We start from the raw sequence: 27,357 nt of genomic DNA, 5'->3' as shown, positions 1-27,357 counted from the left end.
CGCGGCGACGACAGGAACCTGCCGCCACCACTCACATGACCGACGTCATTTATTGGTGAGAGACAACCTTAGCGGTTACAGAGGAATCCATTGAAATGCACTGAGACAGATAGGGGAGAGCTACCGCCATGTCCGACTTAACCATTGCCGGGCGCGTGCCTGGCTCGCGCTACTGCGCGTCTGACGTCACGAAACCGAACACCGGTGCCAGGATCGCCCAATAAGTACTGTAGGCTGCTCCGGGTGCTCAGCCATCTAACGGTAACGACATAGCCTTGTCCGTTCGTCCGTCCGTGTTTTCCGAGATTCATATTAGCAGTGTTTACCGTTACAACCGAGGAAGGACACATTTGTAGCTTTTTGCTAGAGCTCTGTGGATGTTTCGAGGGAGGAGCTAGTTTGGACGAGTTCCTGGGGACGAAACCGCCAGGTGATCCAGGAACCCTACTCCTTACAGAAGAAGGTAGTGTCTTCGGTGGATCTTACTCCCCTTCGCTTGATACCAGTCCCTCGAACAGGCGGAGAGGTATGTACGTCCATAGTCATACGGGAATAGTTGTGATTATGCATTAACTTTATCGGGTCAGGTAAATCAGTGTTCTATAAAACAGGCCATCGAAGACCATTGTCAGGAATCTCAGGCAGATAAACGGAGCTATGAAGGCTCCTCTGGCACGTTTACAGGTGGGAGGAATAAATCTTGGGGAACAGCCTACTAGACCAAGTAGACCACATTGTCGTTCTGATGTTATCTTGTAATATAGAATTGTTCTGAGAAATTATTTGTTCATATTAGTCTTCACTACATGAGAAATATATCTTGACGAGACTTAATTAGAAGTTTGACTAGGCCCCAATATATGCATTTTTCAAATAATCTATAGCATTTACCTTATCGCTGTAGATTGTTAATAACGCTATATGATATACATACCTAGGTGAGGCAGTGTTCTGAGCAAGCCTCTCACTGTAGGCTGGCTTACACGCAATAACGGATTCATCTCGCGATAATATTGTCATTGTATTTACCAGTGTGCAGTCAGATTGGTGTGTATGGCCCGTGTCATATGAAATTATATAGGCGTATTTCCAGAACACGACACATGCTGTGCTATCTCGCCATCAGAATAGGTCACGTAACGAACAACACAAGCTGTGTATACAATATGTACCGCGGGGCTGGATCTCTATGTGGTACTAGTATTTGGGGGCGGTGGGGTAGCCTAATGGTTAAGCGTCCGTTCGTCACGCTGAAGACCTGGGTTCGATTCCCCACATGGGTACAATGTGTGAAGCCAATTCTGGTGTCCCCCGCCGTGATATTGTTGGAATATTGCAAAAAAGCGGCGTAAAACCATACTCGCTCGCTATGTGGTATTTGACCAGGTATTGTTTGTATGTGGCCTCCACCGCGGTCCAGCGGAGCGTCTGTCCGGGTTTGGATCCCACAGTTGCGTTATACTGTATGACGTTAAAATGGTACTTGTTATCCTGTCTGATGTGGGGCATTAAAATGATGATATAACGGCGGGTTGTGATCGAGTCAGGATGTTGGCATGGTGTCTCAGTGGGTCAGCACCAGCATATCGGCATAAATCCTGTTTTGTACACACGCACACACACGCGCACGCATGGACGCAGACATGTACATGCATGTTGCTATGTAAGTGCAATAAAATGTAATCAGTTAGGTGCTTTTAAGTCACAATGTAAACACTTTTTAAAATATTGACGTTTTGAAAAATAATCCATGTGTGTACTTTCATTTTTACATCAGTATCCCTGGGAACTCTTCTGAGAGTATATGCAGGTATATGCATTATCACATGACACTCTGTCTGTATGGTTGCTGTTCAACGTCGTAGCTGCATTTAACAAACCGTATCACAGTGTAAATAATCGACTCTCGACCAGCTAATCCAGTGATTGATTATAATGAGCAAGGAGTCACGCCTACGGATACAGAGTCACGCAAGCCAGCCACCGAAACTGACCACTCAGTCGGTTTAGTCACCTGTATTGACAAGCATAGGCTGCTGTGGATCAATTCTAACCAAGAATATCCAATTGGGCAGCGTGTCTTGAGTACTTCTTTCCATATATTACATATCACGAGCTACATTTTATGCACACATGATTTCATGAAAATGTATGTTTACATCATGGAATTGTGTCTCTTGGAGTAATGCGGTCTCTGTCTTCGCGCATCATGTAATGTAGGTCTCTGTTTACATGAAGGAATTGCGTCTCTTGGAGTAATGAGGTCTCTGTCTCCACGCATCATATAATGTAGGTCTCTGTTTACATGAAGGAATTGTGTCTCTTGGAGTAATGCGGTCTCTGTCTTCACGCATCATGTAATGTAGGTCTCTGTTTACATTGAAGGAATTGTGTCTCTTGGAGTAATGAGGTCTCTGTCTCCACGCATCATGTAATGTAGGTCTCTGTTTACATGAAGGAATTGTGTCTCTTGGAGTAATGAGGTCTCTGTCTTCACGCATCATGTAATGTAGGTCTCTGTTTACATGAAGGAATTGTGTCTCTTGGAGTAATGTAGGTCTCTGGTCTCTGTCTCTTCACGCATCATGTAATGTAGGTCTCTGTTTACATGAAGGAATTGTGTCTCTTGGAGTAATGAGGTCTCTGTCTTCACGCATCATGTAATGTAGGTCTCTGTTTACATGAAGGAATTGTGTCTCTTGGAGTAATGAAGGTCTCTGTCTTCACGCATCATGTAATGTAGGTCTCTGTTTACATGAAGGAATTGTGTCTCTCTTTGGAGTAATGAGGTGTCTCTTGGATGTGAGGTCTCTGTCTTCACGCATCATGTAATGTAGGTCTCTGTTTACTTCACGCATCAATGGAATTGTGTCTCTTGGAGTAATGAGGTCTCTGGTCTCTGTTTACTTCACGCATCATGTAATGTAGGTCTCTGTTTACATGAAGGAATTGTGTCTCTTGGAGTAATGAGGTCTCTGTCTTCACGCATCATGTAATGTAGGTCTCTGTTTACATGAAGGAATTGTGTCTCTTGGAGTAATGAGGTCTCTGTCTTCACGCATCAGGTCTCTGTTTACTTGAAGGAATGTAGGTAACAAGGTCTCTGTTTACGCATCATGTAATGTAGGTCTGCTCTGTTTGTGTCTCTCTTGGAGGAATTGTGTCTCTTGGAGTAATGGGGTCTCTGTCTTCACGCATCATGTAATGTAGGTCTCTGTTTACATGAAGGAATTGTGTCTCTTGGAGTAATGATGAATCTGTCTTCACGCATCATGTAATGGAGTGCTCTGTTTACATGAGTGTGTTTAGTTTTACGCCGCACTCAGCAATATTCCAGCTGTATGGCAGTGGTCTGTAAATAATCGAGTCTGGACCAGACAATCCAGTGATCAACAGCATGAGCATCGATCTGTGCAACTGGGTACCGATGACATGTGTCAACCAAGCCAGCGATCCTGACCACCCGATCCCGTTAGTCGCCTCTGAAGACAAGCAGTGGGTTACTGAAAAATCAATATTCTAACCCGGACCTTCACGGGTCTCTGTTTCCATGAAGGAATTGTATCTCTTGGAGTAATGAGGTCTCTGTCGTCACGCATCATATAATGTAGGTCTGTGTATCCAAGTAATAACGTGTCTTTGTGTTCATTGCGCATCTCCCTCCAGTATGTGAACGTGGATGGCCAGGTGTGGTGAGGGAGATAGCAGCACCTTCAGCTGCCTCATCCTGTTACTGCAATAAATGATGCGATTAATCTCCCCAAACCCCCAGTAATCTATAGTGTAAATCACAGCTTCCCGTAACACGGACATATTGCTGTAGAACCAGCTCTTTAGTTTTGTTCATCTTCTACATTGTGAATAAAGCGTTGTTCATATATCGGTAAATGAATGCGGGATGGATGTTTTAGATTTGTTTTAAACACCAACACCTGTGAAATGATTACCATAATGTCTGCCATTTTGAAATGTGATGCCCCTCTACGTGCAGCACCAGCATGGCGGGCAGATATGAGTGTTATCGCCGGCAACACAGCCGCGCATCAGGGCGAACGCATAATCCAGCCAAACCCAGTCCTACTATCAAATGAACTTGTGATATTTGAGAAACGTCTCTAGTTAACTTGTAGGAAACATTCTAATCTAAGGTTGTAAAGATACCTCGGTTTGTCGAGAAATCGTTATATAACGGAAGCTATTTGATGTATCAGTATGTGGTATAGCCTCTTATTTTATTCGAATATGTTCAGTTTTCTTATTTGTTCATTTTGTTGTGTATTGTTTAACGTCGTACTTAACAACTTTCCAATTATATGACGTCAGTCTGTCAATAATAGAGTCTAAACCAGTGATTGATATCGTGAGCATCGGTCAGCGCGATTGTGATGACGTCACCAATAAAGTCAGCTTGCCTGACAACCCGATCCCAATAGCCGCCTCTTCCGGCAGGCATGGGTTCTTGAAGACCAATTGTAACCCGTATCTCCGCTGGGTTTTGTCATTGTGACTCGACAGTGTTGCCAAGACGACAGTGCCACGTATATTCAGTTCTGTAAACATATTGTGGAATTATGTGTATCAGATGTAAGTCGGGATTTGTAAGTTCATACGACAACGTTTATGCAACAACCTGATATACCAGATGCTTGATGAGCATTTAGAAGCTGGAAGATGAGGTGAGGTGAGGTGAAATGGGGTTTAACGTCGTACTTGAGAATATTTCGCTCATATGACGAGAAGCTGGAAGGTAACATAACAATGTATGGTATGGATTTACAACTTTATTATTTACAACACGACGTTTCATGGCTAGTTCTTGACCCTTCATTAGGTGAATAACCCGACATATCGTCTATGGCACCGAGAATTCGCTCTGCAGTGTTATGCCGCTTGGAAATGTCAGGAACCGCTGGGTCTGGTTTAATCAACGATTGCAGTTGATTACATTTTTAACTGAAATACTTTTCAAAGCTGTTACAATCACAACGATCAGTTATCCGTAACAGTATCAATGAAAGTTTATTTTGAAATGAATTTACCATATTCATATTCAGTTTATGAACAGCTGCTACCTAACCTTGACATAAAGCACAATGTGACGAGGTTCGATACGTTATTAACATACATATTGCTAACATGATGAAACATGGTGGTGGTGGAATTGGGTTTAACGTCGTGCTTGAGAATATTTCGCTCATATGACGACGTGCATGCGTGTGTATGTGTATGTCCGGCTGCTTGTACTAGCCCAGACTTAAGCTGGTTTTATAGTGCTAGCCCACTGAGATACCATGCCGCAGTGAAGCATGAATACCCCACTCAGACACATTATACTGAATCCGAGCCGACCAGTCCTTGTTGTACCCATTAATGCCGAGCGCCAGGCAGGGACCAACATGTACAATATTTTAACGTCTTTTGGTATGACGCTGTCGGGGATCGAACCCGATGAAACATGGGGTTACTGTTGCAATGGAATACCATATAGGTGCAATACCTACATCGCTTTAAGTGTAGATTGGTTGGGGTTGAAATGGGTCATCGCAATTGATAAATAAACTTCTTAGGTCAATGATCTGACATCATGGATATTATGTCTGGTAACTGGTTTATTTTAGCAGCTTTTACTAAATGATCAACAACATTCTTTGAAAGTTAAATATACACTCACTGTATCGTTCACTGGGAATCTCTACATACAAAAGGTACACGCTCATTGTATCGTTCACTGGGAATCTCTACATACAAAAGGTATTCATTGTATCGTTCACTGGGAATCTCTACATACAAAAGGTACACGTTCATTGTATCGTTCACTGGGAATCTCTACATACAAAAGGTACACACTCACTGTATCGTTCACTGGGTATCTCTACATACAAAAGGTATACACTCACTGTATCATTCACTGGGAATCTCTACATACAAAAGGTACACGCTCATTGTATCGTTCTCTACCTACAAAAGGTACACGTTCATTGTATCGTTCACTGGGAATCTCTACATACAAAAGGTACACACTCACTGTATCGTTCACTGGGAATCTCTACATACAAAAGGTACACGTTCATTCTATCGTTCACTGGGAATCTCTACATACAAAAGGTACACGTTCATTGTATCGTTCACTGGGAATCTCTACATACAAAAGGTACACGTTCATTGTATCGTTCACTGGGAATCTCTACATACAAAAGGTACACGTTCATTGTATCGTTCACTGGGAATCTCTACCTACAAAAGGTACACGTTCATTCTATCGTTCACTGGGAATCTCTACATACAAAAGGTACACTCTCACTTTATCGTTCACTGGGAATCTCTACATACAAAAGGTACACGTTCATTGTATCGTTCACTGGGAATCTCTACATACAAAAGGTACACGTTCATTGTATCGTTCACTGGGAATCTCTACATACAAAAGGTACACACTCACTGTATCGTTCACTGGGAATCTCTACATACAAAAGGTACACGTTCATTCTATCGTTCACTGGGAATCTCTACATACAAAAGGTACACGTTCATTGTATCGTTCACTGGGAATCTCTACATACAAAAGGTACACGTTCATTGTATCGGTCACTGGGAATCTCTACATACAAAAGGTACACACTCACTGTATCGTTCACTGGGAATCTCTACATACAAAAGGTACACGTTCATTCTAGCGTTCACTGGGAATCTCTACATACAAAAGGTACACGTTCATTGTATTGTTCACTGGGAATCTCTACATACAAAAGGTACACGTTCATTCTATCGTTCACTGGGAATCTCTACATACAAAAGGTACACGTTCATTGTATCGTTCACTGGGAATCTCTACATACAAAAGGTACACGTTCATTGTATCGTTCACTGGGAATCTCTACATACAAAAGGTACACACTCACTGTATCGTTCACTGGGAATCTCTACATACAAAAGGTACACGTTCATTGTATCGTTCACTGGGAATCTCTACATACAAAAGGTACACACTCACCGTATCGTTCACTGGGAATCACTACATACAAAAGGCACACGCTCATTGTATCTTTTACTGGGAATATCAGCATACAATTGCTAGATGTTCATTGTATCGTTGACATACAAACGCATGTACTCGCCTTCATATTGTGCTCCGAAAATTAGGGCTTGATTTACTGATTGTCCAAAGAACACAGGCGAGGCTGTTTCTGTAAACAATCACACGCTGAACAGCACTGGAAGCCATCAGCAGACAAAACTGGTCATACAAACCCCATTCTACGTCTTCAGCCAGTTCACTATCACTTTCCGAACTGATACCTTGTTCAGTGGTTTGTAACAACACCATCAATTATGACGTCATCAACACTGCCATAGCAACTACATGATCACGTGACCAGCCACGCTGGTGGCCAACAGTATCGGGTGTATAGTAAACAGGGGCACGTGCAGCACACGTGTTTCGTGTAGCAGGGGGCTGAGTGGTCAGTGAACTTTCGTTATGCTACAGTTCAATATATATGTAGCCATTCAACACGTTAACACGTTGGTAGCCTGTCTTCATTAGTAATTTAACTACAGTTATATGCGTGGTATCACGTTATAGGCAGACAGACAGACAGATCATCACACATTGTACCCATGTGGGGCATCGAACCCGGGCCTTTGGCGTGACGAGCGAACGCTTTATCCACTAGGCTACCCCACCGCGCCCTGAACAGAGAGAGAGGTGAGTTGAGGTGAAAATGGGTTTAACGTCGTGTTCGAGAATATTTCGCTCATATGACGACGTGCATGCGTGTGTATGTGTATGTTCGGCTGCTTGTACTAAGCCAGACTGAAGCTGGTTTTATAGTGCTAGCAGTGAAGCATGAATACCCCACTCAGACACATTATACTGACTCCGAGTCGACCAGTCCTTGTTGTACCCATCAATGCCGAGCGCCAGGCAGGGACCAACAAGTACCATATTTTAACGTCTTTTGGTATGACGCGGTCGGGGATCGAACCCGCGACCTTCCGCTCGCTCTAACCACTACACGGACGCTCTAACCACTAGATCACGAGAGAGAGAGAGAGAGAGAGACTAGTAGACCCATGAGAGAGAGAGAGAGAGAGACTAGAGAGAGAGAGAGAGAGAGAGAGAGAGAGAGAGAGAGAGAGAGAGAGAGAGAGAGGGAGAGGAGAGAGAGAGAGAGAGAGAGAGAGAGAGAGAGAGAGAGAGAGAGAGAGAGAGAGAGAGAGAGAGAGAGAGAGAGAGAGAGAGAGAGAGAGATATGATGACACATTTAATAACCCAATGGAGCCATGGCAAGTCGGTAATATACTGTTCCCACTAACCCGACTGCAGGCGTCATGGAAACATATCTACTGCTCCATATAGTATTCCAAATGGAAATAATATGACCATACCCGCTGTCAGGTCCAGCGTCATCCTGACTCATGTTGTTCCAATTATCTGAACGATAATTGAGTTATTTGAGTGTGGTCAAGCTTTACGTTGACGTACACATCTACCAATGACGTCCGAAACGTTCAAAGGGGCAAAAGGTCAAGGTTGCTAACGATCATGCTGTACGACGTTAACGTTCATAAAACGCTCATTATAACGTCTCATGGTCATGGAAGAGGAGGCTGAACCTCATTTCGAGAACATGCCATTAGCTCAACGTTTATTATCCCAGTGATGACGTTCCCTACACAACATTGATTGATTTCTATTTAACGCCGCGCTCAACAACATTTTGCGGTCTGTAAATAATTGAGTCTGGACCAGACAATCCAGTGATCAATATTATGAGCATCGTAGTAAGTTGAACGTGCGCGCACTTAGCACCGTTTGTACAGGGGCACTTTTACATCAGTTTCCATGTACTTTGTCTTCGATTGGCTACACTCATTACGTAATATACTCATGTCAGTATACACAGTATGGTTTTAAAAGCATGGAGAGGGTGTGGGGGCGTGATCGTCCACGTGTAGTGTGTTGGGGTGGGGCCCACAACCATGATTGGCATGGTATATGTAATGATGACTAACAACTAGTCTCTGAAATGAACATATTTTACTGAAAAACTGATAGTAAAAAAATGTAAAAAATAATGAAAAGGGCCCTGAGGACGTTCTTCATTTTGCTCACACCGAAGCTGAAAATCTAGACTTGCCACATTTTGCAGACTTGTGTCGGTTTCTTGGATATATTTGGTTCAGGGTCTGTACGAGAGGCTAATGTTATGAGTGCAGCGGTAGAATTTTCTAAAATATTTATTTCTTCACAGATTTCGTTTAAATTTGAAATATATGTTAATTATAAGATGTAAAAACAATAGATGATTGCAAAAGTCTAGATTTATATTTTAAGAACTTGTTGTCCAAACAGTGATTCGAACCCCTGTGGTTTTACCTATAAAGAATACACCCTACATTTTGTAGCTTAGCATAGTCTAGTAGGTCGAGGTTCCTGCAATGTCTTAGAGTCAGAAAAAATGTCAAATTATCTCCATAAAATATACATAATGGAGATAAATTGACAGATTTTCTGTTAATTTCTATTTCTGGCGCCCATTTCCATGACTGGTGCCTGTTAGACTAATGCTTAGTCTCTGAATATATATAGTTTTGATAGTAACAAACAAGCCCATTTAATTGAAAAGGAGCCCAAGGGAGACCAGAGATTCAGAACCTGAGGAAGTCTAGACTTGCTTTATTTAGGGCTTTGGCACTGCAGAGAGGGCTAGGCAGTAGGGAAAATAATGTGGTTCAGGGACTGTGAGGCAGACTAGGTGCCTGTCTACAGATGTACGTTTTTACATTTTCAGCATTCACTATTGATAGTGACACCATTACCGATAAGTTCTACCAAACATTTCACCCGACCGACATATTTCATTTCGGTAGTCAAACAGTGGTCAAGTTGCCTTGGTACCAATTTTCGAATTCCAGTTGTTTTATGGGTTACTTTGTAAACAAAACAAACTGCAAGAAATACACGTGAATTCATTTCTTTTGGAAAAAAACAACATTAAGATATCTTCGTGTAGGATGAGGGGCGATGGAGTAGCCTAGTGGTTAAAGCATTGGCTCGACCTGGGTTCGATTCCCCACATGGGTACAATGTGTGAAGCCATTTTTTGGTGTCCCCGCCGTGATATTGCTGTAATATTGCTAAAAGCGGCGTAAAACCATACTCACTCACCTATGAAGGATGATTCGGTAGCACTATGACAGACGTGGCTCTGGTTGTTCACACAAGCAGTTTACATGGAAACACGCTGAGGGTTGACTGAGCCCGGTGAAGTTCAATAACCTCACCTAGAATCCCTTCATCTCCATATCGCACTGCACATAACGAATTTCTCCAGTGACGACCGTTTGACATTTAAGATATTTCAACAATGTTTTGGTTTTTAATTTCCATGGAAAAGAGATCAAATTATTCCGATATGAAAAGATAAGACCCAAGGCAATATTGGTTTTATGAACGTTGTGCGACGGATGCAACCTGAGAATTTACTGCGTAAAGCAGGCATAGTCTATATATGGAGTGGAGTTGTTCGTTTGATGCTGATATTGCCATACTACAAGGGTCATGTTTCCCTCCTTCACCTTTACCCCCAACTCTGTTCACCACAGTTAAGAGCATTTCTTTCATCCGATATTTGCCAGTACATCAACAACGTCACATAATTTATTCGGGCCCAAATTCATTTTCATTCTCATTAATTCATTCATTTTAATTTCGGATAGGCTAATTTCGTTGTCTAATGCGCCGCAATTGTCTGTGCGGAGTTGCGCCCCTTGACAGGACAGGATCTTATGATGGCTGGTTCGAATTCCGATATACGTTTATTGGTTCTTGGTTTGTCAGTACCATGCCCAAGCCCGTGGGTTCAACCAAAACGGAAAACCTCTTAGATCTGCATTACTTCGGGCTTTCATCCCTCATTACGCAGACACGCCGTGAAGTTATTGTAACAGTGATCAGACCGTCGGTCAACCAAACAAATTCATTTACTGAGAGTGATTGCTGAAATAAATCATATTGTTTAGATAATTCATGTATGATGCATAGAATATTTTAAGTACTAATTTTCTTAATACTAGATATTGCCTCTCAAATTGCTTCTCATATCCGAAGGCTCAGTTCTAGTCTATATTGGAAAGTCATTCTTCGACACACCGAACATTTCTATGTCGCGATTTGTTTTGGTTTTTTGTTTAAGTTCAATTCAAAGGGTCGATGCTGTGAAACCACCGATAAAGATGTTGAGAAAAGACCGCGAAAAGATACATTCTATTGGACACAGTACAATGTGTGAAGCCCATTTCTGGTGTCCCCCGCCGTGATATTGCTGGAATATTGCTAAAAGCGGCGTTAAACCATACTCACTCACTCACTTTATTACACACAAGCAATAAATACATTATACATTGTGACAGTGAGATATTTTAAAAGTTATTCGTAATAATAAAAAACAATGTCAGAGTAATATAGTAATACCTCTGTAGTGGAACTAGACTAAGCCTTAGTCTCTGAACTTACATAACTCTGAAACGAATAGCTCTATTGAAATTAAAAAAGAGCCCTAGTGACGTTCGGAACAAGCCTGAGGACATCTATGCTTTCTTCATTTGTAGCGTTTGCATTAGGCAGTGCTAGACCCAGGAAATGATACAGGTCAGGGAATATTGAACCTGCACAGTGAGGGCACCTTACCGCAAATAAAACCTGTGTTAAACCTTCAAAGACGAAAGTAGAGATAGGAGGTTGGTTCAATTGGACCTTTAAAGCTTTAAAGCCTATCTCACAGTCGCATTTTCCCATTAGGCTAATGCTTAGTCTCTGAATATATATAATTTTGATAGTAACAAACAAGCCCATTTAAATTGAAAAGGAGCCCTAGGGAGACCAGAGATTCAGAACCTGAGGAAATCTAGACTTGCTTTATTTAGGGCTTTAGCACTGCAGAGAGGGCTTGGCAGTAGGCAAAATAATGTGGTTCAGGGACTGTGAGACAGACAATTTTCCCATCTGCCGTGCCCTTTCTGCAATGCTAACCTCTAAGTGAGGCCAGTCTAGATTTCCCTCAGGTTCTGAAGCTCCATTCTCACTGGGGCTCCTTTTCAATTTAAATGGCATTGTTTGTTGCTATCAAAAGTGTATGTATTATATATGTGATCATCTATCAAAGACTAAGTGTTGCTTGTATAGATGTGGTCTGGAAGTGATAACCTCATGGAAGTATAGAATCAGTCCAGGACCACCACACCTTCCAGTTCTGTACGTCAGGGAGTACGTAACGAGATCTGGTTAAAGTTGAATACATACGTGCGTGTCGACGTCGGTGTATTGATAACTATTGCAGTCGGCCGTCACGGGAGAGCTCACTGACAGGCATAGCAGGAATAGATATGGGACCAGCCTCTGACAGCGCCAGGTTAGCGTGGAGCTATCTATCATGATACCGACAGAGGGATGTTACTGTCACCTTGACCTAGTACTCGCTAGGATGGGCATGGGTTAGACTAACGCTTAGTCTCTCAATATGTATACGTTTGATAGAAACAAATAATTATTTTTAAATTGAAAAGGAGCCCAGTGAAATGGGAGATTCAGGACCGAGGAAATCTAGATTTGCCGTTAAGGGCTTTGGCATTACGGAAATGGGTTCAGGGACTTTGAGACAAACTAGCCATTGGTGTCTATTCTGCGATACGTAGGCACCCTTAGACTTTGCAGCCAACGTTGGCCATAGGTTCCCCCCCGTCTGCCATCGTCACCACATTGTATATGCTCCTGCGTCCTGTCCTCTGGCGGGCATCTATATGTGTGGGCATGTGTGGACCTGAAGACTGAAACATACAGTACACAGTCAGCTTTATCTGTTTTCACAGGAACGCTGTCAGGTATAAAACATATGTGTTCCTGAACAGTGCAAGGTAAAACAATATTGTGTTTGAGTGTTAACGTAATATCGGTATACTAGTACATGATAGATATGTACAGTAATGTGAATGAAGGTGTTATGCTTAATATGTATTACTGGGTATACAACAGATATGTACACGGATGTGAATGTGAGTGAAATCCTTGTACCAGGGTATACGACAGATATGTCCACGGATGTGAATGTGAGTGAAATCCTACTACCATGATATGCTATAGATATGTACACGGATGTGAATGTGAGTGAAATCCTAGAACCAGGGTATACTACAGATATGTACACGGATGTGAATATGAGTGAAATCCTAGGACCAGGGTGTACTACAGATATGTCTACGGATGTGAATGTGAGTGAAACCCTTGTACCAGAGTATACTACAGATATGTACACGGATGTGAATGTGTGTGAAATCCTTGTACCAGGGTATACTACAGATATGTCCACGGATGTGAATGTTTTTGAAATCCTTGTACCAGGGTATACTACAGACATGTCCACGGATGTGAATGTTATTGAAATCCTTGTACCTGGGTATAATACAGATATGTCCACGGATGTGAATGTGAGTGAAATCCTTGTACCAGAGTATACTACAGATATGTCCACGGATGTGAATGTTATTGAAATCCTTGTACCAGGGTATACTACAGACATGTCCACGGATGTGAATGTTATTGAAATCCTTGTACCTGGGTATAATACAGATATGTCCACGGATGTGAATGTGAGTGAAATCCTTGTACCAGAGTATACTACAGATATGTCCACGGATGTGAATGTGATTGAAATCCTTGTAGCAGGGTATACTACAGATATGTCGACGGATGTGAATGAGAGTGAAATCCTTGTACCAGGGTATACTACAGATATGTCCGCGGATGTGAATGTGAATGAAATCCTTGTACCAGGGTATACAACAGATATGTCCACGGATGTGAATGTGAGTGAAATCCTTGTACCAGGGTATACTACAGATATGTCTACGGATGTGAATGTGATTGAAATCCTTGTACCAGGGTATACTACAGATATGTCCACGGATGTGAATGTGATTGAAATCCTTGTACCAGAGTATACTGCAGATATGTCCACGGATGTGAATGTGAATGAAATCCTTGTACCAGGGTATACTACAGATATGTCCACGGATGTGAATGTGAGTGAAATCCTTGTACCAGGGTATACTACAGATATGTCCACGGATGTGAATGTGAGTGAAATCCTTGTACCAGGGTATACTACAGATATGTCCACGGATGTGAATGTGAGTGAAATCCTTGTACCAGGGTATACTACAGGTATGTCCACGGATGTGAATGTGAGTGAAATCCTTGTACCAGGGTATACTACAGATATGTCCACGGATGTGAATGTGAATGAAATCCTTGTACCAGGGTATACTACAGATATGTCCACGGATGTGAATGTGAGTGAAATCCTTGTACCAGGGTATACTACAGATATGTCCACGGATGTGAATGTGAATGAAATCCTTGTACCAGAGTATGCTACAGATATGTACACGGATGTGAATGTGAATGAAATCCTTGTACCAGAGTATACTACAGATATGTACACGGATGTGAATGTGATTGAAATCCTTGTACCAGGGTATACTACAGATATGTCCACGGATGTGAATGAAAATCCTTGTGAAAAGATATGTCCTTGTACCAGAAATCCTTGTACCAGGGTATACTACAGATATGTCCACGGATGTGAATGTGAGTGAAAATCCTTGTACCAGGGTATACTACAGATATGTCCACGGATGTGAATGTGAGTGAAATCCTTGTACCAGGGTATACTACAGATATGTCCACGGATGTGAATGTGAATAAAATCCTTGTACCAGGGTATACTACAGATATGTCCACGGATGTGAATGTGAGTGAAATCCTTGTACCAGGGTATACTACAGATATGTCCACGGATGTGAATGTGATTGAAATCCTTGTACCAGGGTATACTGCAGATATGTCCACGGATGTGAATGTGAATGAAATCCTTGTACCAGGGTATACTACAGACATGTCCACGGATGTGAATGTGAGTGAAATCCTTGTACCAGGGTATACTACAGATATGTCCACGGATGTGAATGTGAGTGAAATCCTTGTAGCAGGGTATACTACAGACATGTCCACGGATGTGAATGAAATCCTGTAGCAGGAAATCCTTGTGAAATCCTTGTACCAGGGTATACTACAGGTATGTCCACGGATGTGAATGTGAGTGAAATCCTTGTACCAGGGTATACTACAGATATGTCCACGGATGTGAATGTGAATGAAATCCTTGTACCAGAGTATGCTACAGATATGTCTACGGATGTGAATGTGAATGAAATCCTTGTACCAGTGTATCCTACAGATATGTCCACGGATGTGAATGTGAATGAAATCCTTGTACCAGTGTATACTACAGATATGTACACGGATGTGAATGAAATTCTTGTACCAGGGTATACTACAGGTATGTCGACGGATGTGAATGTGAGTGAAATCCTTGTACCAGTGTATACTACAGATATGTACACGGATGTGAATGAAATCCTTGTACCAGGGTATACTACAGGTATGTCCACAGATGTGAATGTGAATGAAATCCTTGTACCAGTGTATACTACAGATATGTCCACGGATGTGAATGTGAGTGAAATCCTTGTACCAGGGTATACTACAGATATGTCGACGGATGTGAATGTGAGTGAAATCCCGGTATATGTACCAAGATATACTAGAGATATGTACACGAATGGGATTTTTATCCGAGTAATAGAGTATCAAAGTGAGGCTTGACAACGTAGTTTTCTCGTCAGTATTACAGTAGTGTTTCACGTTGTTTCACATTGTGACTGTTGCAACAGCCGCGTTGAGGGGTCAATCTTAAGCAGCGTTAGAGGTCAACAAAAACGCGTTTCAGAAGTGAGCTGATGACTGCTCTTAAATACCGTACCCTATTTTCGGGCCGTGTCCCAAGTTGGCATTTTTGTACAATAGTCTTGATTAGCAATTCATTCACTGCGTATCTAAGTGCAGTTGTGAGAAAGATTCTCTGCGGACCTTTGACAAGAAAGCCCCACGGTAGTGCCTGTGAAGTCGCTCTATAGCAATGTACGTGACTGTTCCCCTACTAACGTTGCCGACTGCAGGATTGAGTCCCCTGCTGTGACCGAGTCTCTTACAACCACCAGATAGCGTTGCCAGATAGATCGGCTGGGTTAGCGTGAACATTCCAACTAGCTACACAAGCAAACATCTCGCGCTCGGCTGCCGTAAGAAGCGGGTCTGACTATTATCAGAATGCTGTTCCCTTGCACCCCCAGCAGCAATCCTGTCTCGAAGTTCCAATTCACCTCTCCTCTTGTCCATCCCATCAACACACCGCCACCTTCAAAACACCCAAACCCCCAAATCATCTCCGCTTGATCAACAGATAAATATTAATATTTATTCCCTACACTTACTGTTGACCCGTATACCAGCTGACTCATTCGTAACTACTCGTGTCATTCCGGCAGGACTTGTAGGTCACGGAAAGAGGCGAGTAGTTACGAATGCCAGCTGACTGGACAGTTATGCCCCCTTGCTAGCAGGAGCCGATGGTTGTGTAGTTCAGCGGTGACAATGTTCACGATTTCAGTGCCAGTCGCGACCTTTTTGGTTTCGAAGGTTATTGTCACTATCACGTTCGGTTTCCATAGTAACCAGGATGTAAGGATGAGTCGCTGACCTCTAGCTTCTGTTGTGTAATTTCTTCCAATGGTCGGCGAGGCAGACGTGCGGGTGCAGACAATGGATGGCCAGGCCCAGTCTCCATTATTTGCATGTTCGCTCAGCATATGCATACAAGGTGTCTGGAAAATCTGTGGTTCATTTGAAATTGGCGAAAACAAAGACAAAATATCACTTATCAAAACAGACTCACAGAATAAGATACGGATTAACACCATTTGTTTAACACTAGACTAAGGCTTAGTCTACAAACAAGCCCATTTATATTGAAAAGGAGCCCTAGGGAGATCAGACTTGCTTTATTTAGGGCTCTAGTACTGCAGAGGGGGCTTGGCAGTAGAAATTAATGTGGTTCAGGGACTTCGACAGACTGAACACTTTCATTTGGCTGATTTCATTTGGGACCGATGAATTGCTCACTAATACAAAATCTAATAATTGCAACAAAACCAGATTCTCAATTGAAATCAAACGCACTGTAGGGCCTCTTAAACAAGTTTCAGCGGGATGAAAGTGTGACAACCTATGTTCTTTGAGCCATTTAACTTTTAGGCCAAAAAGGACGGGTATTGTGATAGTAGACCAAGGATTATTTTCAGAACGATTATATCGTATCCTGCTACGACTAGGTGTCGCAACTCGCCACAGCGGTTTTTACTAAGAACATCCATGCCACCTTGTACATAACACAACGATAAAGCAGTCGGCACCCATATAACGTGTTTAGCCGTGGTCGTTGAAATTTACTCGTAACAAATTCGGGACCAGCCGAAGGGTCTATTTTGTAGGTTACGAAAAGATGCAAATGGTGACGAATATGATTTCTGGAGCTCTTGGGTCAGGTTTTGTCTGGCAGTCTCAGCTGGTGGTAATTTAACCAGGGTCAAACACATGGTTGACCAGCGGTCAATGTGGCAGACTAGTGACCAGGGGCATTACAGTGACTGATGTGAAGAGAGAGGATCATTAAGACACGAATGGTTCCGGGAAAGGTTTCCAGGAGGCGCTTGACCCTGCACTCCTGGTCATTAACTGGCACTTAAATAACCATTTACCGTTACATATGTCATGGCAGCTGCAAGATGGCGGATTTGTCAACATGAACACCAAGTATTGACATTCAGTGTGAATGACGTTGACATTTGAATCACATGGTCACTGGAACTTCAACTGAAGGTGAGGTACTTTGTGCGGTGAGGGGATTAAGTGCAAGAGTGTGAATCATGTTGCGTTTGGAATCACAATCCCTCAAGGCGCATCACACATCTGAGAGGAGAAAAATACGCTACATATATTCGTAGTACATTTGGAAATGATTGCGGGTGGCAGAAGGGGATTTATTACTGGCTGGTAATTGTTTTTGTTGAGGATTGTCTCCCTTAGTCATAGATAGGCATGGTGCCAACCGGAACCAGCTATTGATAAAGTCTGGCAAGGCGGAAAGAAAAATGTCTGTTTACTATGGAAAGATACAAGTGGGACGTTTTTTCAGAAACATACACCAGATTATGTCATTGTTCTTAATGCGCAGTGCAGTTGACTTTGCACGATGAGGCCGCAGATGTTTTGAAAGCCAGGTACACCGTTAGTCCATGGTTGTTCACCAATGTAGGAATACACCAGTGACCTCCTTGCACTACATCATCCTGGAGAGGCAGCTTCTGCAACACCGCTCACATACACCCCCTCTGAGACACATAATCGTTTGTACAGTGACAGGAATATAGCCAATGGGTACATTTACTGTTATATAGCTCTGTTGCGATGTTTTGCTGAGTGCCAGTTCTAACCCGGATCTAAACAAGGCGTAAAATATAGCTGTGTAATGAAATAACAAGTTGTTGGGACATATTATTTGTATGTATACGTGACAATCCGGGGTAGCATTGGTGTTCGGTTTGTTGGGTTCATTGAGGTTGTTGTATGTCATCAGATTCAAATTGCCAAGATCGATGCTCATGATATCAATCACCGGGTAGTCTGAACCATACACGTTTATTTGCACCTGCAGCTGTTGATTTGCTTTAACAGGAATGAAACGTTTCGGTGGAACGTTGTCTGGAACTGTTAAAATTGACACGGAAAAAGATGAATATCTCGAGTTCTTATCCACACACATTGTTTTTTGTATGTTTGTTGTTGTTTTTTGTTGTTGTTTGTTTATTGGTTAATACAGCGGATAGTAAAGTCAGGATTAGTCGGTCTCACAGTCCCTGAACCACATTATTTTCCTGACTTTCTAGCCCTCCCTGCAATACTAGAGCCCCAAATGAAGCAAGCCTAGATTCCCTCAGCTGAATTTCCCATCTGACTTGGGCTCCTTTTCAGTTTAAATGGGTTTATTTAGTTCTATCAAAACTATATATATTCAGAGACTAAGCGTTAGCCTAACCGCCGCCATATAGCTTGAATAGTGCAGAGTATGGATTTAAGCAACAGGTAAAATGTAGCGGATGTGTACACTAGATTATATAGCTGCATTATCACAGACGAATCATCTCGACATAACACTCGTATGTACGCGTATGTACACCAAGTGAGTGAGCGAGTGGGTTAGGTTTTACGCCGCTTTCAGCAATATTCCAGCAATACCACCGCGTGGGACACCTGAAATAGGCTTCACACATTGTAGCCATGTGGGGAATCGAACCCGGGTCATCGGCGTGACGAGCAGACGCTTTAGCCATTAGGCTACCCACCGCCCTCTGTCGTTCAAAAACTGTATGCAGCAAAGTAACTTTCGCTATTACATAGATATTGAAAGACTGTTCTTCTGGCTGAGGATGGATACGAGAAGCAAGAAAGATGGATGGATTAAATAAACTCTGTCAAAAAAGAAACGCAACCCCTGTCCTCAGATATGAAAAATTCGTTTGAATGAAGTTATTGCTTCCAAACTAAATTTTATTCGAATGTATTGAAATTATACACGTAATTAATGAAGATTACCATCCAAACAACTGCATTTGTACGCATAAGTGTATTTTATTGCTTATTCCGTCACAACGCATGAAATGACCCTCATGGTGACTTCGCACAAACAAAACACATGCAAATCATGAAAATGGCAGTTAATGTAGGGGTGTATAAAAGCCCATGTGCTTTCGTATTATATTCATTCATTTGTCGCCGAAAAGCTGTGTTAAAAATGCCACGATTGAGTGCTGCCGACCGAAATATCGCCATTGGTCGTGTTCAAGCCGGAGAAAGTTTTGGAACTGTTGCACGGCACCTAAATGTTCACAAAACAACGATATCCCGACTTTGGAGCCGCTACAACAACTTCAATTTGACCAACGATCGCCCGAGAAGTGGAAGGCCAAGAATCACGACCCCCCTTCAAGATCGGTACATCCGGGTCCATCACCTGCGTAATCGGCATGCCCTACCAACCGTGACTGCCACACAAATACCAGGTTTGAGGAGAGTGTCAGCTCAAACGATTAGGAACCGTCTGAAAGAAGCGGGTTTACGTGCCTGTAGACCAGTTGTTGGACCTGTACTACGCCCCCTACATCTCCGCCGACGACTCAGGTGGTGCAACAACGTAAGGATATGGACTTTACAAAACTGGAGGCGCATCTGGTTTTCTGATGAATCCCGTTTTCTTTTGCAACATCACGACGGAAGAAAACGTGTGTATAGGAGACGTCATGAACGTTTTGCGCCCATCTGCGTCCGACAGGGGGACAGATTTGGCGGAGAAAGCGTTATGGTTTGGGGATCCATCTCATACAACCAGAAATCAGACTTGGTGATCGTTGAAGGGAACCTGACAGCCCAACGTTACATCAACCACGTATTACAGCCTCACCTTCTCCCGATTATTGACCAACAGACACAGATTTTTCAACCAGACAACGCCCGGCCTCATACTGCACGTGCAACAATGAACTTTCTGCAGAATTCCAACGTCAATGTCTTGCCATAGCCCTCTAAATCACCAGACCTCAACCCTATTGAACACCTGTGGGATACTCTGGGTCGACGCGTACGTCAACGTCAGCCGCCGCCACAGACGCTGCAACAGCTCGGCGTTGCACTGCAGGAGGAGTGGAGAGCCATTCCCCAGGAAAGAATCCGTCGTCTTATCCGTTCTTGTCCAAGGAGATGCCGTGCAGTGATTGCAGCTCGTGGTGCTCATACGAGATACTGAGAAAGACGCCCCCCTGGTGACAAACTGGTGTCTGTGAGATGACTTTTGAAATGACAATTTTAAACATGCCCATCTTGGTTATTATTCTGCCAAATTTCAGACTTCTGTCTTAAATAATAAAAATGCTGTGTCGTCTTAAAACTTCAGATCAAAATCTCTAAAATACAGGGGTTGCGTTTCTTTTTTGACAGAGTTTATCTTATTAAATTAAGTTACTATTTTTGTACCTTGAATACACATCAAGCTTCGTTGCCGATGTGGTATATAATTGATGCAGAATAATCTTACATTTGCCAATACTGTTCTTGTTAACAGATTGCATCAAAACAAATCACATCGCGTTGACATTGTATCTGCTCAGTACATTACAGTCATCGATGTGTTTCTTGAGTAACTTTATCACATCACACACGCAAACAAGTAGTTTTAATATCCTGTGTATCAATCCTTCGTTGCCGTAAACCCTAGTGTATTTACGACACCTGATATATCCCAGTAACAGGCCAGCTCTCGACCCTCTAGCCTGCCTGCCATACTGCAATTTGCGCAGTTAAGATGGATGCGTGGACCGTTGGCATGTTTTCAACATGCCGCGTGGCAGCTTATGAGAAGAGTAAATATTGTTGTTTACAACGTTATATAATCCTGTAAATGCAGATTTAATACTCGGCACGCTTTTATGGACTAATGGGTGTGGAGAGTTGTTTGTACAGGTATCAGAGTTCAAAGATCGCCTCTTCACCGAGGATTACATACATAGGTAATTTAAAAATCGTTAAGTACAGAGTTCGTGTTGGTTGTGAGGATGTGAATCATGGCTTTTGATGGTGTATTCTGTGTCGCTGATAACGAACACCAATAAACATACTGTAATCCAGAACCTCTAGACTTTAGCCATTTGCCCGCGCCAAAACCCATTTCCGTCACACAGACACGGTTAACAACGCAAAACACAGCTCGTTAAATAATTTGTATGGGAAAATTCTTATTAAATGCTTGGGGCGATAGCTAACTGTAACAAATCACCGTTGAAGGGCGCGTTGTATGCTACAGGTGATCTGTGTCACCTGCCTTCTGCAGTGTCTACTGTCTGCTTGCATATATCGAGGAGGAGACGTCTATCTGTTTAGTTGAGATAGCTACCAGCGGCTGTGTTGTACCATCAAAGTGTACTCTGTTGTGATTAAATACCGTCTGGATGGTTCTAATGTTGTGGTAACGGTATCGTTTCTCTGTACTGTATCGTGTGAATACTGGTGTTCCTTATGTGCGATTGGGTGCTGGGGTAGAGTAGTGGTTAAAGTGTTTGTTCGTCTCGCTTAAGACCCGGGTTCGATTATCCACATGGGTAGAATGTGTGAAGGCCATTTCTGGTGTCCAACGCTGTGATATTGCTGGAATATTGCTAAAAGCGGCTTAAACCTAAATTCATTCACTGACTCTTATGTGATAAAAGAATCACAATACCTGTTGTAGTACCATTAAGGGTGGAGTGGTAAGCGTGTAGTTAAGGCATTGTCTCGTCAAACCTAGCGACGGTTCAGGTTCGATCCCCACATATAAAGCCGACATTTGGTGTCCACGTTTTATTATTACTGGAACATAGGGTAAAGCGCAGAACACAGGATACTTGAGTGAGTGAGTTTAGTTTTACGCCGCACTCAGCAATATTTCAGCTATATGGCGGCGGTCTGTAAATAATCGAGTCTGGACCAGACAGTCCAGTGATAACAGCATGAGCATCGATCTACGCAATTGGGATAAGATGACGCCAACCAAGTCAGCGAGCCTGACCATCCGATCTCTTTAGTCGCCTCTTACGACAAGCATGGGTTGCTGAAGACCAATTCTAACCCGGATCTTCACGGGTCGTCGTACATGTAAGATGTATGAAGGTGTTTCTTGTCATGACGATATTCTTCAATAAAATCAATAAGACATCATATTTACAAATATAATCTGAAGTATTATACTGATATATAAGTAAATGTCTAAAGACAGGGCGGCGGGGTAGCCCAGTGGTTAAAGCGTTCGCTCGTCAAACCGAGTTCGATTCCCCACATGGGTACAATGTGTGATGCCCATTTCTGATGTCCCCCGCCGTGATATTGCTGGAATATTGCTAAAAGCGGCTCAGAACTAAACTCACTCACTCATTCACTCAAAGGACAAGTGCATTTAGTCATAAGTAATTTCATCCGTTAATATTGTGTTATATTTTGTAATAGGTTTGCGACATTACACATTGATATGTTATGAAAACGTTGTCAAAACATGGTGTGAATGACAATTCCTACTGTATATGTATCTGGCAATTAGTATAATAAGTACTCATAAGAAGTTAATAATCACGACTTCTTAAATTACTATGTTTAATCTGTCATGCCATGGCAGATTAGCAAAGTAATATGAAAGAATCGTGTGTCCTTATGAAACCTTTTTTCTTAATACTGTATATCTCGGTCTGCGCGGGAATCACCGCGGCTCTGTGTTAACGTCTGAGAGACAGCCGAGCTCACCGTTGTTTTAGATTAGACTTGGCTGTGGGGTCAGAAAGATACTATCAGTCGACAGACTGCAACGCGAGCGGCACGTGAAGAGATTCGCTTCCAGTGTTGTCGTCAGCTGTCAGTGGCAGTGGTAGCAGACGACATTGTCTGTCACAATAGTGGCAGACGACCGTTATAACAGGGCTTATACAAGTGTTGCTGGTTGAAACTCATCTCAAGTGTGGAGTTATACCGACATTTTGTACAGAAGGACACCGTTTGGCTGCGGAATGACTTCCCTCAACAGGTAACAGCAGAACGCAACTCGCCACAGATAGCAACTGTAATTTCAGGTAGAATCTTGTTTCAGGATTGAATACGTCTTTCTGGCTCGGTTAAGCAGCTGGTGCAGATTGATTGATAAGGATTCAATATATGGCAGGTTTAGTTGCGTGTTGGTTTCACAAGTGGTGTAGATTACTCTTCAGTCGAATCGGTGCACGCAGTACGACATGCTCAGCAACGTCGACAGGCATGCGACCGACAACACTGGGATTTAGCCCAGCTAATTACAAAGCTGGGGATTCATTATTGTGAATACGACGCAATACTGTACAGTTGCTCACAACCTCCGTATTCCGAGGTCAGGGATATGAGCGAATTAAGTGGGCTTAATGTAGGGCATCTAGCATTGAACCAGGCTCTCGGTATATGCAGGGACCATATAATATAATCTATTATATGGTCTCTGGTATATGTGATAAATTTCCTTCTTCACAAGGGAACATGCAATCACCTAACTCTCATTTATGTCTGACTGTATACCGAAATACTTCCCACCATATAGTGTTACGTAGGCTAGATAATTCATGGTTACTGCGTCACTTTTAGAGCAAACCGCATGTCTAATTCAAAGACGATATATTTTTGGAGTTCACTTTTAGGTCAGTTTTTTTCAAACATTTTATGGGGATACGTTCCTCAAAGCTGTCAACTGCTAGGGTAAGCCCGTGTTGAAATGTATATTATATCAGTACAGAGATCTCTATATGGAATTGGGCCAAGATTGTTTTATTTCTTTTATAGCAGACCATGAGTTATCGAGGTCACGATGACCTTCCTGCATACATGCATGCCCTACCCTTCTCGAACTATCAGAGGAATACTTACATCATTACCGCCAGGGCTCCAGATAAGGGCCGTATCGGCGTATGTACGGATAAAAATTTGCACGATACGGTAGGAACTAATTTATAAAACGTAGCAGATACGCACCACGGCAATGGTGTACGGTCTTAGAATCATTCACAGACGTATTTAACTGAAAAAGTATTGTTTTATTGCATATTGATCTGTTTACACAAGACTAGCAATGTTGTGGTGCATATATGAAACGAAACACAAGATTACTGATACTCCATTAAATTCCATTCAGTACTCTAAATGTAGGCTTAAGGTTTTCGAGTACTCCTATATTGGAAAAAATAAGGAGTACGTACTCCTGGTGTTCAAAAATTATCTGGAGCCCTGAACGCGGTATGGGTATACCTAGACTTACGCTTAGTCTCTGAATATATATAATTTTGATTGTAACAAATAAACCCATTTAAACTGAAAAGGAGCCAAAAGAGACCAGAGATTCTGAACCTGGGGTAATCTAGACTTGGTCCATTTAGGGCTTTAGCACTGCAGAGAGGGCTTGGCTGTAGGGAAAATAATATGGTTCAGAGACTGTGAGACAGACTAGGGTATACACTGTTTGTTGGAATCTTCTGCAGGCGTAACACATTATTTCATCATTACAGCCCCACTCTGTACTCCGGGGTAAACCGAGCGGTCGACATTAACATTGTGTAACCCATTCCCAACACACGGTGAAGCCATCTGCTGGGACGGCACTCTCCCCGTGTTCTTAAACACCCTGTCACGTCTCTGTTACAAGTTCTTTGGCGCAATAACCCATCCATCGACTGCAGTATTCGACAGCAGAGGCAGGGTAAACAAACAAAGGCAGTCTCACGTCGTGAGAGAGAGTACTGTGATGATGATTTGAACACTGCCCGGTCCACACTAACTTGCTAGAGCAGTTGACGGTCGGGATGCACAGCTGTGGGTGGCGATGCATTCCAGCCTCATTGCGCCAGGCAGTGGGTAGACTAACGCTTAGTCTCTGCATGTATACAGTTCCGATAATAATGAATAAACCCTATTTAAATTGAAAAGGACCTCCAGTGAGATATGGGAGATCCTAAACCTGAGGGATAGAGCTTTAGCATTGCAGGGAGGGCTGGGCAGTAGGGAAATTAATGTGGTTCAGGGACTGTGAGACAGACTAGGCAGTAGGGAAAATAACGAGGTTCGGGGACTGTGAGACCATCAGATAACTAGGGCATAGACTACATTGCAGTAGTATATCTGGATGTCACTACATTGCGGCATGTCATCATATCCCAATTGCGTAGATGCTCATGCTGTTGACCACTGGATTGTCTGGTCCAGACTCGACTTATTTACAGACTGCCGCCATATATGGAATATTGCTGAATGCGGTGTAAACCCAAACTCACTCACTCTTCATGAGTGCTAGGTCCCTGCCATATGTTTTACTGTTGAGCAATTAGATAAAAAGAGATACTCAAAACACACCAGAGTTTCAACCTGAGGAAATCTAGACTTGCTTTATTTAGAGCTTTAGCACTGCAGGGAGGGCTTGGCAGTAGGGAAAATAATGTGGTTCAGGGACTGTGAGACAGACTAATTGTGGAAGTATATTTGGATGGTTACATTGTTACTGTATATCTGAATGTTACATTGTGGCAGTATATTTGGATGGTTACATTGTGGCAGTATATCTGGATGGTTACATTTTGGAAGTATATCTGGATGGTTACATTGTGGAAGTATATCTGGATGGTTACATTGTAATTGTATATCTGAATTGTGGCAGTTACATGGTTACATTGTGGCAGCAGTATATCTATATCTGGATGGTTACATTGTGGTTACATTGTGGCAGCATATCTGGATGGTTACATTGTGGCAGCATATCTGGATGGTTACGGGCAGTATATCTGGATGGTTACATTGTGGCAGTATATCTGGATGGTTACATTGTGGCAGCATATCTGGATGGTTACATTGTGGCAGCATATCTGGATGGTTACATTGTGGCAGTATATCTGGATGGTTACATTTTAGATCTGTCACTGTATATCTGGATGGTTACATTGTGGCTGTATATCTGGATGGTTACATTGTGGCAGCATATCTGGATGGTTACATTGTGGCAGTATATCTGGATGGTTACATTGTGGCAGTATATCTGGATGGTTACATTGTGATTGTAGCATTGTGGCAGTATATCTGGATGGTTACATTGTAGCAGTATACCTGGATGGTTACATTGTGGCAGTATATCTGGATGGTTACATTGTGGCTGTATATCTGGATGGTTACATTGTGGCAGCATATCTGGATGGTTACATTGTAGCAGTATACCTGGATGGTTACATTGTGGCAGTATACCTGGACTGATGTATTGTAGCAGTATATTTATATTTAGATGGTTACACTGTTGCAGTGTTTTGGACTGATGTATTGCAGCAGTATATCTGGACTGATGTATTGCAGCAGTATATCTGGACTGTTGTATTGTGGCAGTATACCTGGACTGTTGTATTGTGGCAGTATACCTGGACTGTTGTATTGTGGCAGTATATCTGGACTGTTGTATTGTGGCAGTATACCTGGACTGATGTTTTGTGGCAGTATACCTGGACTGTTGTATTGTGGCAGTATACCTGGACTGTTGTATTGTGTCAGTATACCTGGACTGTTGTTTTGTGGCAGTATACCTGGACTGTTGTATTGTGGCAGTATACCTGGACTGTTGTTTTGTGGCAGTATACCTGGACTGTTGTATTGTGGCAGTATACCTGGACTGTTGTATTGTGTCAGTATACCTGGACTGTTGTATTGTGACAGTATACCTGGACTGTTGTATTGCAGCAGTATAACTGGACTGATGTATTGCAGCAGTATATCTGGACTGT

The 27,357-nt window shown here is 42.6% G+C and overlaps 1 protein-coding gene across 2 annotated transcripts in view; it reads left to right on the top strand.

Moving 5' to 3' along the window:
- The window catches only part of LOC124290607 (supervillin-like), a 38,682-nt gene continuing 11,325 nt past the window's right edge, over positions 1-27,357 (top strand). The window contains exon 1 of one of the 2 annotated variants that reach the window (XM_046727370.1): positions 1-526. The gene's annotated coding sequence lies outside the window, so the exon portion shown is untranslated. Of the gene's footprint in view, positions 527-23,380; positions 23,613-27,357 lie in introns of those variants that run through there. The other variant, XM_046727371.1, reaches the window with a different exon arrangement.

The sequence above is a fragment of the Haliotis rubra genome, unplaced genomic scaffold, assembly GCF_003918875.1.
Source record: "Haliotis rubra isolate DU_JTF1 unplaced genomic scaffold, ASM391887v1 Scf47, whole genome shotgun sequence".
In the NCBI taxonomy this organism is placed as follows: Eukaryota; Metazoa; Mollusca; class Gastropoda; order Lepetellida; family Haliotidae; genus Haliotis; species Haliotis rubra.
The sequence above is the reverse complement of the archived record's forward strand: the minus strand, read 5'-3'. Positions and strand labels throughout refer to the sequence as shown.